The sequence below is a fragment of the Rattus norvegicus genome, chromosome 12 (assembly GCF_021556685.1).
Source record: "Rattus norvegicus strain SHRSP/BbbUtx chromosome 12, alternate assembly SHRSP_T2T, whole genome shotgun sequence".
Classification (NCBI taxonomy): domain Eukaryota; kingdom Metazoa; phylum Chordata; class Mammalia; order Rodentia; family Muridae; genus Rattus; species Rattus norvegicus.
This window is the reverse complement of record NC_141545.1, coordinates 15,513,017-15,529,240: the sequence shown is the minus strand read 5'-3', so window position 1 is coordinate 15,529,240 and position 16,224 is coordinate 15,513,017. Positions and strand designations below refer to the sequence as shown.

General features: G+C 46.3%; 1 pseudogene; it reads right to left on the bottom strand.

Moving 5' to 3' along the window:
- Positions 1-10,013: 10,013 nt before the first annotated feature.
- Positions 10,014-11,620, bottom strand: LOC148002186 (uncharacterized; annotated as a pseudogene).
- Between the last annotated feature and the right edge of the window lie 4,604 nt (positions 11,621-16,224).

Here is a 16,224-nt window from a genome sequence, read left to right as displayed (position 1 = left end):
TTTGTAGAAAATATTTGTACATAGTTCCCCAAGGAGGGAACAATTGATACAAAAAGATAGCACAGAGTTAGTGATTGTTTTAAAGAAGATTATAAGACGTTTGGCCCTGAAAAAATTCCAGTCACTGTCTTCAGTTACTGGTATCTTATTAATGATATCCTTAGGACTATTCCCACAGAGACCAGTTCCTACCCCTATGGTCAAAATGCCCCAGGTTGGGGGGCAGGGGAGCCCCTAAAGTAGTTTCAGAAAGAGTCTGCAGCAAACTGCGAGTAACTTTGTTTTGCCACACAGAATTTCAAACAGGCTTTGGCTATGTTTGCCCTAGGATGATAATAGGAGAAAGTCTTGGCATGGGCTCTTCTGCCTACTCCAACTGAAGGCTGTGGCCAAGGTCAGGATTAATGTTTTCTTTTCCATGGACCTCTAACTCAATGAGACAGTTTGGTAAAGGGCTGCTACTGAGGTCCTGGATTTCAGAGGCACAGGGAAGGCTGTAGTTCTATTAAAGGTTAATACTCCAGTGTTAGCAATCTCTTTATTGGATATAAGAGGCAGGAAGCCCTGCTCAACTGTAGACTCCTGTCTCAGAAATGGCAGCAGAAGAGTCCTTATAGCCAGTTATCTCTGATTATAACTTACTTTCTGATACCTGTGGCTTCAATTGGATCACATACACCCCCTGGGCAAGCCTCCCTTCAATACTCAGATGCTATTTTCTCCTGGTCTCTTGGCTCAAGGTCGCCAGGCATGTCTGATGGTCTGGAAGAAACTTCCCCCCTAAAGCGGAGGAGCCATACGATTCTTTTATCAGCTGCTTGGCATCTAGCACCCAGGTCCTAACCATCTCTCCATCCTTTTGTTATTAATTCTTACTGGAAGCCTAGTGATGTTTAGAGGCTGGGTCTCTTGAGAGGCAGATCCACTGAGCTGACACTGAAGGGAGGTACTCCTTAAGGGAGAATCTAAGTCCAGAGAGACAGTCAGTAACAGATTCCAGATGCCCCTCTGCTCACTTTTCTATTTCACAGGCACAAAACTTGCACTTGTTTTTACACTGGCCTTTTTGTCCCAAGAAACTTCCTCGTTTAGCTGTGTGACTGAATGCTACTTGTCACCTGAGCTGGTTGTTCCACCAGCTCTTACTGGGCCACCCCCTAGCTTTCTTGCCTAGCCCCATCCCCCTGTTCTTAAGAATTTTATCACCTAATACACTGTGTTGTTTGACCTATAACATCTCCCATCCTGCTAATATGCATGTCCCAGATTCCCGTTGTGAAGGTTCTAATTCTAAAACAAGAGGATGGTGCACCCCCCTAAATATAAAATTTACCTCCAAGGGTCAAAACCAGGATTGGACACGTGGATATACTTAGGGCCTTAGAATGTTTAATCAAGTGCCAATACGGGGATAATATTTACCATAAAGTTGTTAAAAGAGCCTGTGCATTCCTACTCCTCGGCTTCTGGGCGCTCAGCCCAAGAAGGAGCCCATGGAGGCGCTGAACAAGGTGCAGGGCACATGCGACTTTGTCTACAGCCTGCACTCGACCGAGAAGAGCTGCTTGCTCAAACAACTGCACCACTTTGAGTCCGTTGCCATCAAACAAGAAAAATTGGAAGCTCTGCCACCCAGTCCAGGACAGCTGAGATATGTATTCTTCCACAATAAGATATCTTTCATAGGTTTGGCTTTTTGGATACCACAATTCTGATTGTTGCAGGAGCCCAAATTGAATTGTCTATTGAAATTACTTTGGAAATTTCAACAATGGCAATCAACATGTTATCTTTCCTTCTATGTATCAACATATTATTTAATTTTCAGTTATTGATACTGTACTGTACTGACTTGGGGTTTGCTTATTTCTTACATAACATGCATGGGATAACTATGTATGTCTTTATTTTTTCTCCTGATAGTTATAACTCAATGCTGAGGTTTCTCCAAATTACTTAAGATGTTTAATATCAGTTAAAATTGTAATTCCCTGCTTAGTGGCATCCCCTCTGTGATATTTCATGGTAAACATTTACAATCATATAAATTCATTCAACTTTTAAACTTCTACATCTATCCAAAATGGAGCAGTGTTTTAAGTATATCTGGCTATTTTAATTTTTACCCACACTGTCTTTAAGAGGCAGAGGTTAATCAGAAAGAACAAGTGTCTCTCCCCCCTTTTACATAAACCATACATGCTAGCAAGTGTACTTATTTCTGATTGGCTTTTACCTTTAATTTCCCAACTTTGAGCAATTACAGTGAATTCTGGTTTGTGAAAGAAAAGCAGTGCTTGGATACTTCCTATGTCTTAGGAATGGTTAAAGAGAGCATGAAAAAGGTCAGAGAAGGCTTAGAAAAGAGAAAACAAAAAAGAGAAAAAGCTAAGAACTGGTATCAAAACAGGTTCACCACCTCTACTTGGTTGTCCACCATGCTTCCCTCCCTGTTGGGCCCCCTACTAGAACTTCTTTTGCTTGTATCTTTTAGCCCTTGGGCATTTAACCGTTTAACAAGTTTTGTTAAACAACAGTTAGATAATATAGCAGCAAAACCTTTTCAGGTATATTATCATAGGCTAGCTATGGAGGATGCCTTTGATGAGGGCCAAGGTCACCTACACATCTCCTCCCAGCCCAGGCAAGGACATTTTTGTCCTTGAGCCAAATGAGGCCAACATTCTTTTCTGCCTGCTGTCCTGATGCCTTTACTGAAACATCAACAAATTGTCACCCCTGCGTGCTGAGCTGAAGAGTCAATGACAGGTAAGAGAGTGATATATTCACGAATAAAGGGCCTAAGACAGGAGGGCCGCCATTAGCTGCTACCTTATCCCATGATGGACCCTGGCCATGAGATTCTCTTTAGCCATGTGACAAATATCACTCCAATCTAAGACAGAAAAAGTTCCCAAGGGGCTCATTCCAGGACACCACGGCCATTTGGTCACCTTTCATTTGACTGTAAAGAAGGGGGAGATGTTGGGAACCATGTCCTTAAAACCCTCCATTATTGATGTTAATAGTATAGCTAGAGTTAAGTATGACTGGGTTCATGGAAAATCCCCAGCCAGCTGCAGAAGACTAATACAATTCTGGTGGTCAGGATGAATAATGATATGATAAAGCTCTGACCTTGCTGAGAAATACATCTGACGTCAAGATGCCCAACATGACAAACCTGTAACCTTTCTGGAAAAATCAACATCCTGTTGACATCAGCTGACCACACGAATATTGTGTCCTTGGCCTTGTGCAAATGTTTCCCACTTCCCCCTCCCTCTGTTTCCCCTGTTATGGTATAAATTCAGCCTTGGGAAAAAATAAAATTGTCACCTTGAGCAGACTCTTGTCTTAGCGTCCTTCTTCACGTCTCTTGTCCCCATTCTTTTCCAGGTACCCTCTGCACCCTTGTTGACAGTAGGTGGCTTTATGAGCGTCTAGAAATCCTCTTGTATCCACCTTCCATTCCGTTGTAGGAGTGCTGGGACTATGAACATTCATGGTACCCATGCAACATTTATTTCATGGTTTCTAGATATTTGAACCCAGGTCCTTCAACCTGTGTACTAAGTGCTTTTATTCACTGAGTCATGCCCCAAGTCTTTGTTCTCAACTTTCATAAATAGTACTCAATATTCAGAAATAGAATATATGCCCACACCCAGCATGACCATGTTCCCCTGACTCTACATTGTCACCATTTCTGAAACGCAGATTTGCTTCAGGTAAAAAGCCCAGATCCCTGACACACTTGACGTTCAGGACATGAAGCTCAGTGTGTGGACATCAGAAAAAGGCCTTTCATTGTCAGGTACAGAGTCTAGTAATCCACAGTTGCATTTTTGTTTTTGTAGAAAAGTAGGAAGGGGTTCTCCAGTTCTAGATCACCAACCTGTGTGCACCAGATCCAAGCATTCCTGTTTGTGGGAGAACTCATGATGTGCTCCCCCAATCCTTGTTAAATAGCTCGGGATCATGTTCATAATTTTACCATTGTAGAACTTTCGTCTACTTGAATTCTCTCTATAACTGTTTAAGCTATTGTGGTTGGTTTCATGACTCCATCCCCACTGTGTGCTACTTTAGAAATCTTAGAAGCAAGAACAAGAAAATTCTGCCTTACATCTTTTCTCTGATCCACGGGGTCTTGGTCAATGGTTGCTTCTATTCCTATATCTGATTGCTCACTTTTCATGGTGCTGGGCATGAAATCTAGAACCTCACAAAGGCTAGGCAAGTGCTCCAGCACTGAGCCACACCTACAGCCGCTTCTTTTCCTTCAAAGGCAACATCCTATGTATGAGTCTGAGCATACATGGTCATATATAAGACAAAACGGCAGTGTGAGGTGGAAATTTCTGGTTCCATTGCAGACTCAGTTGTGTCATGTGAAATTTTTCTGGAAACTGTCTTTTGAGAGGGATGTTTTGCTGAGAACAGACATGTGGTGTTTTTTCTGGAAACTGCCCGAGAAGAGGGCATGTGAAGGTTGGCTATAGTGGATGCTTGACAGAACATGTGATGTTTGGAAAGTAATAAATATAAAGCAATAAATATTTATATATAAATATATATTAATAAATATAATATGATCACCATTAGAGATAAATGCACCAAAGAACTTCTGGTGCCTTCTTGCAACTTCCCTCAACTCAGGCCAATTGGCAGAGTATTGTGGTTTCCTCTGGAGCGAATTGCTTTTGCTGATTCGTAAATGGTGTTTGCAAGTGGAAAGAGCTACTGCAGCTGATTCTCGTGAGCTGAACTGCTGCTATCCTGATAATACCAATCAGATTAGCCCCCAAAGAACTATTTCTAAACAGATCCACGTCCTCTGCTACCCTATTGACCTTTCTTTCCCATTAACCCTGGTGGGTGGTGGGCTACAAGGGAGGTTAAAGTGTTTAAGAGCCATCATTGAATTAGATTTGGAAAAATATAAATCTGTAGTATTGGTTAACACATTTTGGGTATTGGTCTATGTAGTGAGTTTTGTTTTGCTCAATGAAGGCAATTAGGTTAATTAGAAATTAACTTACACAGAATGTAGTCTGTGCCTCATGACAGACTATATAAAGCTGAGCACTGGTGATTTGTCTGGTCTTATTGCTTGTCCTGTGCTTGGTCCCCCTAAACCAACTTCCCCAAGTTCATGTTGAAAAAGGTCCATGGCAAACCCTGTATGCCAGCTGCCTTTGGCTCATTCATTCCTTCCTAAAAGCTCTAGACCAATGGTTCTCAACCTCTGAGTCATGACTCCTTGAGGGGTCAAATGGCCCTCTCTCAAGGGTTGCACATCAGGTATCCTGAATATCAAATATTTTCTCTATGACATAGAAGCGACAATAGCAAAATTACAGTTATGAAGTATCAACAAAATAGTTTTATGGTCAATCCATAAGCATGAGAGATTTCCCCATATTCTAGTATCCTATTCTTTTTCCACAACAGAGACCTCGTGCTCTTCATCTAGGTGTTATTTTTTAAAAGCTGTTGATAGGATCCGTGACTTCTGACTCCTAAGAAAGCCACAGAGGCCGATGTCTAAATGGAACCAGGTAGGCTCCAAAATCCATGTAAATGAAGTATGTTGTCAAAAGTTAGTAGAGAGGAAGCTGGGCGTGGTGGCTCACAACTTTAATCCCAGCACCCAGAAGGCAGAGACAGTCAAATCACTGAGCTTAAGGCCAGCCTGATCTGTAGAGAAATCCTGTCTCCAAAAAAACAAACCCAACCCTAACAACTGAACAAACAAAATGATAGGGAAGAGGATGGGGAGATGGCTCAAGTCAAGTGCACTGACTGTTCCAACAGTCATTTGCAGCATCCACATGGTCACTCGCAACTATAACTACAGTCCTAGGGGACCCAGTGCCTTCTTCTGGCTTGTTTGGGCACCAATCACACATGTGGTGCACAGATACACAGGTAGGCAAGACAACAATACACATAAAATGATAGTGATGATGATGGTGGCGGTGGTGGATGTGGTACTGGTCGTGGTGGTGGCGGTGGTGATGGTGATAATGACGTTGATGATAAGTTTCAAATTAAAAAACAAAGTGAGGAGAGAAGCCTCCTCTCCCGTTTCCTTTTTTTTTTTTTTTTTTTTTTTTTTTTTGAGTGCATGCTGTGTGTGACTCTAGTTGGGAACACTCACGATACCTTAGCGTCTTTATGCCTTAAATCTGTTTATCTCTTGTAAGTCCTGTTAGGTATCTGCTGAGACAGTAACTATGGTGACAGCCAGAGTTTCAATCAATGATATTTTGGATCTGAATGTTCCTCTTTGTGATGCTTGCTTTTGAATGGCACATACCGAATCCCAGTGCCCTAGAGCATCAGAGGAATTTCATCTGCTTTTAATCAGCTTTGTACACATCCTACTCACACTTCTGTTGCTGTGATTAAAAAGAAAAAGCAAATCCTCTGACCAAATGACCCTAAGGGAGGCTAGGATTTATTCATGTTGGATTACAGGTCATAGTCCATCACTGAGGGAAGTCAAGGCAGGAGTCTGAAGGTGCCTCTGGTTGCTGTTCAACCCAGTATTACTTCCATCAAAGAAAATCATTTCACAATCAAAGCATTACAGAAGGGGTCATAGAGGATGCTATTTGCCAGTTGGCTGCAGGCTGGCTTATACCCAACTAGTTTACCACCTGCCTAGCGATGGGACGTCCCACAGTAGTCTGAGCCTTCCCACATCAATTAACAACCTAAAGAGTCTCCCAGAGACATGCCCACAGGCCAGTCTGATCTAGGGCAGTTCTCTAATCCAGACTATCCCATCTGTGACAGGTTGAGAGTCAATACACCGTTTTGTGTTGTGAGACAGTGTTTTGTGGGGGAGTTAACTGCTGTCACAAATCATATCATTTTCCCTATAATCATGGACACTATCATTGATCTCTTAAACTATAAATGTCAAGTAAAGGGGTCAGAAATTTGTTAATAACGTCCTGCGTTTCCAATCCTACATTTTTTTAAAGAATTACTTAGTTACCATATATAAGAATACTGTAGCTGTCTTCAGACACACCAGAAGAGGGCATCAGATCTTATTATAAGTGATTGTGAGCCACCATGTGGTTGCTGAGATTTGAACTCAGGATCTCTGGAAGAGCAGTCAGTGCTCTTAACTACTGAGCCATCTCTCCAGCCCTCAATTCTACATATTTTTTGGGGTTGCTAAGATTCCTGTGTCTTTTTCTTTGTTCACATTATCATCTATCATTTGTTTTCTGAGTTAAATATCAACAGTGTTCGATCATTCCTGGGATTCCATAGGTATACCACAGGTATTCTGAGACCAGTTACGTGTTTCTAATGTGACCCAGGTCAACTCTTGGGAAAGGGGAACCGTATGCAAGGAAGAAAGCACCTGATAGGGTCCTAGAGAAGACCTTTGCTTCCTTGGCCTTGAATCAATGCATGGGTGAATATATGCACTTCATATTGTGTATGAAAGGCACAGCTTTAAATTTACCTGGTGTTTCCCAGAGACTACTTTACACAACAGGAAGAAATCACAAAGGTCGATATTGATGATCTCTCCCAGGTGAGGAAAGGGGACAAGTGAGCACACTGTGAGTAAGTCGATTTCCGTGTTGAGACATTGACCAACTCAGGCAATCACCAGTAAGCCCAGAGTCTCAGATGCGGAACGGTGGAGATCTGAATGGGGATCAATAAACTTTGGATGATTTGAGAACACTGACTGATCGTTCATTGACTTTATGAACCCAAACAAGGCAAAGCAGGGGAGGCCACAGTTGATGGCCAATGCTGAGGCTGAGAGGGTGCTAGAATAAACAGCCCTAGGTGAAGCCCAGTGTGGAATTCTCTAATAAATAGCTAACAGGCAGAAATAACTTTCATAGAACATAGAGAGATGGCTCAGTGGCTAAAACCATGCCCTGCCCTTGCAGAGCATTTGAATTTGGTTTCCAGCACCCACATCAGAGGGGCTCACAACTGTCTGTTGTTCTACAGCTAAGGGATTAGACACCTTCTGGCTTCCTCAGGAGACTGCACTCACGCACACATACCAGAACCCCCAACACCCACGTGTACATAATTCAAAATGTTAGTTACATAAAAGAGTAACCTATGTAGTCAAGCACAGCTCACACGTCCGTTGACGACATTGGAGAGTTAGTTCTTTTACTGTGTAATCATTCATCCTGCTGAGCACACAGACGTCATGGACGTGAGTGACAGTCATGATACCACATGCTTTCTAAACCCCGGAATGTTGGGTGTTTTCCAATAAGACTGTGGTGGGGCTCACAGGTGACACAGGCATCCAGTACATAGCTCCTCCTGGCCAACTGCCAATTCCTTCTCTGCACCCTTTCATAATCACCCTTTCATAATCACCCTTTCCAAAAATAGCTAGACTTCATCTTATTTGACCTCTGTTATTTCAACGAAAAAAAACTTTCTCAGCAAGCACCATACTGACAGTCACCCCCAATCCCTGACACATACTGTTTGGTGGGTCCCTCAGACCTGAGTGGGGACATTCAAATAAGCAACCCCCTGCGGTCCATAGTGATCATGTGGAATGTGCAGGTTGCTTCCTCTGCCACCAGTTTCAGCGGTATCATCTGTGACCCTGCCATGTTGTTTCCTTGTTTGTTTTTTTTTAACCTATATGTAATAATTTCTGCTGTATGTCTTACCCTTTGTTTACACATATTTAAATATTTCCAGAGAGGACATCAAACACTGTAGACAGCAGTAGACAAGGCAGTAACAGAATCAATGCCTGTGTGAACAACCGCACCTGGTCATTCTCTTGCTGACATGGTGTCCAGTCAATGCTCTCATCTGCCGTCCACCCTGCTCAGGGACACTGTGAGGCTCTATGGTGGGTTCATTTCAGTTCATGTGCAAGAGCATTCCCTTTGTGATGTTGTTGGATTTGCTCTAATAATGCTCCTCAAGATTCTCTACACACATTGGTAATGGACTAGGCTACCTTTCCTCCTGTGTAGATGACAGCTAGACCACCCCCCACCAGCACTTCAAACTACTGCTCCTTCTCCATTCTCTGTGCTGGACAGGCCTTCGCTGTTCACCCAGGAAGCCTGGCCCCAACCTACAGCTTGTGTGGAGTTTCCCTTAACCTGGCTACTGCAGCCCTGGGTCTCCAGTCCTCAGATCTACTGGACACCCCAGCTTGGGGACTAGATGAAGTATACAGCTCGCTTCTTGATGAGACAGGGACTAGCCTAGTGTATATAAACTTTTCCCAAGCCAAATGCCTAGATGGCCAGTGAGTGATGTGTGTCAGTGCTCCATCATCAGAGTCCACAGGACCTGATGCCACGGATACAACTCAGTGTCCTCTAAATGGTAACTGGCACCTCACAGGCCCAGGAGGAGGACTGCAGTGAGCCATTTTTGTTGGTGGCTTTGTCCCGTGGAGGGTTCCCTATACATTGGGAACAGTAAGACTGCATGCAAGCCATTTCCCACTGAGGAATGTGTGAAATTTCCATGGGCTCAGCCTTGTCATTGGTTGATCACCCCAGTATTATGAGAAAGCCCAGCAATTCCTTAGGATGACCATCTGTTAAACATGGTGCAGGATGAACGCACAGCTCTGGGCTCAGGGGATGACGAGAATGGTGGCCTCCATTACAATTAAGCTGACCTTATCCTTCTCTGCATGGTTCTGCTGTCCAGTCTGACAGAGAAGCCCAGAGAGCAGAGACCTCTGCCCATGAGCCCCAGTATGGCTCATGTAGAATCTGAGTCCCTAACAATTAGGGGCACCACTGAGCCCTGGACAGTCAGGTCACAGCACATAATTAATATTCTTTGCCGCAGTTGGTATTTGGCCATTTTCTACCACACCAGCTACTAGCTACTTGCTTTTCCCTGCTCCCACGATATCCTGCAAGGGTCCCATTTCCATGATTGACCTGTTTGGCTCAGAGCTGCCATCCACAGATAGACGTAAGCAGATTTTACCACATGGGAAATGAACTGTATCATTTAAGATGAGTAAAAATTTCATTTTATTAATAACCAAACATAAATAAAATCTCAACAATCAAAACAACAATAAGAAAGAAGCCAATGAAATAAAAGGAGATACTTTCTCTAAAGAGAAGGACAGCTTAGGTGTGGAACCACAGCAGGGTGGAACTCTGCAGATAACTCTGCTAATTATATGTCAACCTCGGGCAGAGGGAAAACAAACTCTGGTGCACCTAGCTGCACAATGCCAGACAGAAATAAGTGCCTGGCAGCTGGAACATCTGCAGGCCCATCTGCAGTCACACCTGCAGCCACACCTAGGGGTGACTGTGTATCAGCTGATGTGGGCAGAGCTTGATCCAAAGTTGGAAGCTACCCTGGTCCAGCTTCTGGCACAAAGGGTTCCAAAACTGCCGGGTCCAGGAGTTCAGGGTCCTCTCCAGACTGCAGGTCTCCCTGTGGTTCGACCACAGAAGCTGGCATCAGAGCCAGAGTCTCTTGCATCCCTGAGGCATCCTGCACTGGGGGTTCTGGAGTTGTCGTACAACCTAGGGGCAGAAGGAGATGGGCTTTAGTGGAGGCAGCCTAGAAGTTCCAGGATGGGGTGAGCTTCCCCAGGATTGCCTATCACACAAGGCCTTTCCATACCAGAGAATTCCCAGTCCTCTCCTCACAGTAGGACATCTTACCTGACTGCTGTCCAGCCCTGGCTTCAGGCCAAAGCTCTGGAGAATTCCCTGGTGGAATTTACCACCGAACCCACCTCCTCCCTTGCCAGGCAGCCGGCCCCAGACCTCCTCGCCTTTCTCAAGCTTTGACTTTTTGGCCTCCTGCTCCTCCGCACTGAGAGCAGCTCCCTGGCTTGGGTATCTACTTCTTCAGAAGGCACATTGAGCCTCATGTAGTCCAGCAGCTGCCTCGCGACGACCATGTCTTGGGGCTCACAAAAATCCTGGGGGAATTTCTGAAGCCACCAGTACAGAAAGGAGAATATGGCGCTGTGGGGAAGAGAAAGTTGCAGGGAAGTGGAGTCAGATGCCTGGCCTTGCTTAACCAGTGTAGCTGTGGGCCCAATCAGACAAGGCAATGGCTGTCAGCCTGTGTGCCGATGGGTATAGTGTTTAGGAGTGTAGGGACTGTGTGTAGAGGGCTGCAAACACTTCCTGTTCCTCAGCAGAGAGACAGGGCCAACTGGGCTGGACTGTAGTAGGGATAGATTTTCCCAGGGCCTTTCAACTTCCATCCCTCCCTCTGCTCCTCAGAACTCAGGAGCCCACTGGAGACCTCTGTTCTCCTTCACCTGCAGGTGAAGTCTCAGGTACCATCGGTCCTCTAGTGGGAATCCCCACAGCCCTCAGCCCTCGCCCACCTCCACATCCCACTGCAAAACTGGGAAAATGGGCCCTTACCTCTCTCTCTCCACCCCTCTCACTGCAGAGATGGTCCCTTGCCTCCTTCTTCTCACCACATCTCACTCCACAGATGGACCTTCACCTTCCCCTTTATCCCCACCCCACTGCACAGATAGGCTCACCCCCTCTCCCTCACTCTACAGAAAGGCTCTTACCTCCCTCTTCACCTGAAGCCCACTCCCCTCTTTGCTGGTCCCCCACAGCGTCATGCTGGAAGGATCCACACCTGTGGCATTCCATGAGGTGTCACCCCTAAGGCCTTGCTTCCCCAACCTACTAATAGAGCTACAGGAAGCTACTCAAATCAGAAGAGGCTGGAAAGGGACCAGGGATCCTGGAGCTCTCTGCCCTGTTCTGACTTTCATGCTGAAGGCCCAGGAATGAGCCTCTGTTGACAGATCTTCAGAGATCTCCAGGCAATGGGTGGAGGTCTAGGTGCTCCCTGTCGGGACTCTTGGTTGGTTCTGGGCTTCTTGTCTGGTTCCATTAATCCCATAGGTCATTGAGGGCCTAGAGCCTTTTTTACAAGTGGGGAAAGCTCTGCCCAAGGCACAAGAAGGGGGAGTGTTTGACAGTCCCTGGGGACAGTGAGAGACAAACTAGAGGCCCCCAACCCCTCATTTGACCACGTCACTTTGCAGGTTCAGACCCATGACCAGCACTGCCGGGGTACAATCATACTTGTTCTACAGGAGCACAGAGTCCTGAGGAAGAGCAGAGCCCTCCTAAAACCCTAAAACCAGTGTTGGATGTAGCCACTCCCATTGTCAGCATCAGGTCCAGCACCTCCCCGGTGGTAGCAAACTTTGGGGAGATGGCAGGAAAGTTGGGGATGGACAAGTGGTCGTGGTTCTGAACGGCAGTTGGTATATAGTGGACCATTTATTTGTTCAATGTATCCTGTGCTGTTGTAGTTAAACCTGGGGGGCTTATGCAGAGATGCTGGTTCCTGTGAATTCTGAGGAAGGACCAAGGAAGGCAGGAGGGTTTAAATGTAGAAACTCTCTGGAGATATCAGCAATCCATTACCATCCATTGGAAAGTGAGCATAGAGGATGTCCTCGGTGTCTCACAAGAACACACACCCAGGCAGGGACCTCAGGGGATCAGGGGGACCAACCAGAAAGTTTCTTGCTAGAGGCTGGCCTGTGTTACCTTAGGTTCCCTGTGAGAAACACGCCAGAAGTGTGTCAAAGAGCGTATCCAACGTCTCCAAAGGTGGCCAAGGCGACGGCCACTCTTGGCTTTTTGTGGCCAGAGCCACTGGAAGTCTGGAAACAAGAGAACTTCCTGCTCTCTCAAGAGCCTCCAAACAAGTAAGTCAGGTAAAGTTACTGTTGACCTCTGTTTACCTGGTAACCAGGATTCCAAGTTCCATTTGGGTTGCTAAGCAAGTGGGGTCACTTCCTGATTCCTCCAGCCTGAGCCCCTCCTCATAGGCTTTCCCTAGTGGTAACCAGCACTGCCAATTGCTGCACTTCTGCCTTCCATGTTTGTAACGGGACCCAGTGGCATCCATACACTCATGCCACTACCCTGACCTGGGAAGTTGGCCTGCAGCAAGACCTTCAACTTATATCTCAACATACTTAGGAATGAAAAAGAGGTTTCTAAACCATCCCTTCTATACTACAAGCATCCCAGGAAAAAATGATATCTTCTCAGAGTCTTCCCACTATCCTGATGTCATTCCTAAAAATCACTCTAGCACAGGTTTCCTATCCTAGTGTGTCATCATGTGATATGATCACAGATGCCCTATACCTGGGAAAACCTCATAATAGTGTTAATTGAAGTGAAAGCACACATAGGCACTTGTACTTATGTGCACACACACGTACACACACATAAACACATGAACATGTGCATCACACACATGTGCACGCACACACGCATTCACACACGCACGCACACACAAACACAGGCACAGCCACACACATGGGCATGTGCACACACACACACTCATGCACGCACACACGCACACATAAACACAGGTATAGCTGCACACATGGGCATGCACATGGACACAGAGAGCATCCATTTACAAATGCCCAGGAGCATGTCAGTGTAGAAAGGCTCCTAGTAGGTGGGTGTCAGGGTTATTTGGTTGAGGTTAGTGTTGTGGTAACACTTTAGCCAAGTGCATGTGTTCATCTCTCTGTCTTTCTCTTAGGGGAGAGGGAGGGGTGGCTCTCCTTTCATATGCGTTCTAGTGTTTGTCCCCTTTGGGCTTCCACAGGCAACAGGGTGCTTCTTCTGTGTTCCCCAGGCAATGGCTCACTGGGTTCTGGCTTTGAGGCTGTCCCACACTGCTCACAGCAACATTCCCTACCCTCAGGAAAAACTGTGCACTAACTTAAAGACTTTGGTAATGTTTCCATGTCTTAATTCTTCCATGAGGAGTTTAGAATGCATTCATAGTTCAATTTCATGTTGTTGATGGGAGAAACGCGGAACTTAATACTTCTGTGCAAAAACGGACAAAGAAGGAAGAAAAAAAGTGTGGTTCTTAAATTTTATAGAAATATGAAAAAATCATGCTGGCATACACAGCGTGAAACTCTCTTGGGAGTCAAACAGGGTGAATGGTGTTCCGTGGGGATAGAAGGATGTGTGGGAGGAGTTCTGCTCAGGGCACGTATGTATTTATATGACAGTAGTCTCCTGTTTCCCATCTCCATGCACAATGAGCTTTTACGTAGTTAAAAGTGGTTTGGTTCTTTGAAAAACATCTTATTATTTTACATGTATGAGTGCATGTGTTTCTACGACAGCATGTGTGCAGTGCCCATGGAAGTCAGGAGAGCATGTTGCATCCCACGTACCAAGGTTCTACATGGTTGTGAGCTGTCTTGTGGGTGCAGGGAATTGAACCCAGGTCCTCTGTGAGAGCAGCCAATTCCCTAACAGCTGAGCCATCTCTCAGGATCATCTATTGTTCTCTGGCTGGTCAGAGTAGCCCATTGTAGAAACCACGATTGGTATCCAGTGCTACCCAATGGGAAGTTTCCAGCTGGCTTATTAGATACAACCTGGTTGTGTCATTCATTTCTGTCCCTTAAGTAATTTTTTTTCATCAGACATTAGCAACCTCAGGGATGGCCACACCTATTCTGGCTACAGCTGTGCAGTTTCCATGACAGCTCACTGGGGACTGGTGGAGCTGTGTCCCAGGATACAGGTGGGCTGCCCACCAGATGAGGTCTCAAGGGCCTGAAGTCTTCCTAACTCAGGCCTGCCGAGGGATGCTATGCTATCTGGCAGCTGGGTCAGCTGTTTTCTGGCTTCCCCATAGCAGGGTGGTGGAGGCCCAGCAGAAGGCCTGTCAGAGCCTGACCTTAGAAGCCAGTCATGCATGTTACATGCAGAGCAGTTACAACACCCAACAGCCTCAAGGGGAGGCAACCACAGTCTGGCTACAGCTGTGCAGTTTCCATGACAGCTCACTGGGGACTGGTGGAGCTGTGTCCCAGGATACAGGTGGGCTGCCCACCAGATGAGGTCTCAAGGGCCTGAAGTCTTCCTAACTCAGGCCTGCCGAGGGATGCTATGCTATCTGGCAGCTGGGTCAGCTGTTTTCTGGCTTCCCCATAGCAGGGTGGTGGAGGCCCAGCAGAAGGCCTGTCAGAGCCTGACCTTAGAAGCCAGTCATGCATGTTACATGCAGAGCAGTTACAACACCCAACAGCCTCAAGGGGAGGCAACCACAGTCTACCTGGTCATAGGCAGCGGAAGATTCTAGAAGAAATGCTCTTGTCCAGCCTACTCGCTTGTACTAATAAAACCTGCATATGGATTTTTAACTGACGTTTGCTAAATTGTGCTCCCAAGAAATTGCACAAATGCTCTCCCAGCAGCATACTGAGGAGGAATATATATCTCTAACAATAGGTTAATTGTCATGAATGGGTTGAGTGCCTGTAGGTCTCTTACCAAGGATATGATGCTGTGCCATGTGGCCACTAGAGGGCAGTGGTTCTCCATGGAAGCACAAGGAAGCCCTCCCTGACCCGTGCTGGCATCTCAGTCACTTCAGATAGGGATGGCAGTTGGGTGGCTGCTGCAGGGAGCTCAACGGAACAGGATTAGGGTCAGGGGCTTCATTCCTATCTCGGATGCCCTTGGTAGGCTGTGTGAATAACATCAGAAGGCGTGGCTTTCCAGTTCTCTGATTCTCTGCAGAGCAAGTGCCTCTGTGAAAGTGCCCCGCCCACTCCACCTTCTGCAGAAGCATGGGCCAACCAGGGCTGACAGTTCCTTTTCTGGGGCAGAGGGCGGTAGAGGGTAATTAATGAAATTTCCTCAGAAGCTCATTTCCAGACAGCTTTATCTTTACCTAGGAATGTGGGACTCGTCCCACGTTCAAGGAGATCCAAGCTCCTGTATAGTCTGGGTGGCCCTGGATGACAGCCCCTTCCCAACCTGTGCTCACATAGAGGCCACGTTCACTTAAAGAGGGTGGGGCTGAGTCCTCAACTCCAGCTTGTCTGGCTCCTCCTCTTTTCCCAGAGGAGCCCGGGCCACCATCCCAGGACACTGTCGAGGCTTCTCTGTCCCAGGATGCCACCAGTCAAATCTGACACCCGGGTTCGTCAAAGTTCTGCTCCTGTTCCCCTGACATCCACCTGAGGGCACACAGGCAGGGAAGCTTCCAGGGGTTGTCAGGGTCAGAGCCCGGGCCCAGGCACCCTGACAACCTAGACTACGGCCACCCATTTTCCATAGGCCTGTTAGACAAAAGTGAGAAGCCGAAAAATCTGGGTATGGTGGTGCATGCCTTTTCCCCAGCACTCAGGAAGCAGAGGCCGGTGGG